The sequence below is a fragment of the Dreissena polymorpha genome, chromosome 1 (genome assembly GCF_020536995.1).
Source record: "Dreissena polymorpha isolate Duluth1 chromosome 1, UMN_Dpol_1.0, whole genome shotgun sequence".
In the NCBI taxonomy this organism is placed as follows: Eukaryota; Metazoa; Mollusca; class Bivalvia; order Myida; family Dreissenidae; genus Dreissena; species Dreissena polymorpha.
Genome location: NC_068355.1, coordinates 27,542,061 through 27,543,601, shown reverse-complemented (window position 1 = coordinate 27,543,601; position 1,541 = coordinate 27,542,061).

Genomic DNA, 1,541 nt, shown 5'->3' with positions numbered 1-1,541 from the left:
CCCAGTACATAAATATAGTTGAAAACATTTCCCATAAATAGATCTACACCTGCAACTTAATTAAGGACTTTGACTTTAATACGTGTTAAATGTGTTTAAGAACAAAAAGGAGCCTCTTTTGATGAGTTATAGACATTGAAATGAACAGTTTTTATTTTTTCCCCTAATATGTCCCTTTCACCCAGCGTCCAGCGTCTTCCCCTTTCTCTAAAAAAACCCCTGAGATCTAGCCCTTTTGTTAACAGTGTTTAGCAAAATATTCACGCCTTAAGACACGGGAAATTGTTTAAGTAACACTTTTATTTAAATGTTAAATGTAATCGGTAGATTACATCTAATTATTTGGACTAAAATATGCTATACTTATTTATTTTCTGATTCAGGCTCCAATGCGGATAACTCGTGTTACTCGCGTTACTTTCCGAGCGTTGTACATACATTCACAAACGGTATTTGGGTGCATATTTAGACGAAACACTAAATTTTAAAGAACACATCAAAATTAAGTGCCGTACAGCCATGTACAACTACCTTAAAATCAAAAACATAAGGAAATACTTAACAAAAGAAGCAACAGAAATACTCGTTTTGTCTTTGGTAATATCCCATCTAGATTATTGTAATCTCATCTTGTATGGAACAGCTCAATGCGAAATAAACAAAATGCAACGTATCCAAAACATGTGTGCCAAATTGGTACTCGGCCGACAGAAATATGACAGTTCAAATGATGCCTTGTATGAACTACACTGGCTTCCAGTAAAGGCTAGGATAACATTCAAATTACTGAACTTCATGTATAATTGTTCTGTTGGTAACGCGCTGAAACACCTTACAGAACTTTTAAAAGAAAAAGTACCAGCACGTAACCTATGATCTACCTTCTCGTATGACGGATGTTATGATGTGAACCGCACAAAGAGAAAAACTTTCATGGATAGGAGTTTCGGAGTTGTTGGTCGGACTTCCGCATCAATAAACATTTTCAAAAGGAATTTGAAAACATTTCTCTTCAGAGACTTTTACAACCTATTTTAATTGGAATACCTGTGATTTAAAAAAATTATCTAGACTCAGTTGTACGGGCTTATTGTTCACTAGGACTCATAGGACCAAGCAATTAAAGAATTGTGCGGGCTTCTTTGGTCGAAAAGGATATTTATTGTACAAGTGACTGGTAACCAAGAATCATTAGGGCTTCTTTGCTCAATGATTGAATTACATCAACCAGCTGCCTTTTAGTCATGCTTAGGCCTTCTAGTTGTGTCTTATAGTCACACTGTTATTCTAACCTTCAAGTTGTGTCTTGTAGTCACACTTGGTCAGTCTATTTGTGACTTGTAGTCACGATAGTTCAAATAAGGTTAAAACCCAAAAGAAGTGTCCTTAAGTATGACAGGTGACCGGTAGCTGTGGGATCCGACAGCCAGAGTGCAGAAATATCCTTTTACGTATCCTTTTAGTTAATGAAAAACACTGTCTTTATGTTGCCAAATATTTGCTCATATTATCATTATAATTATTGTCTTAACTCTAGTTAT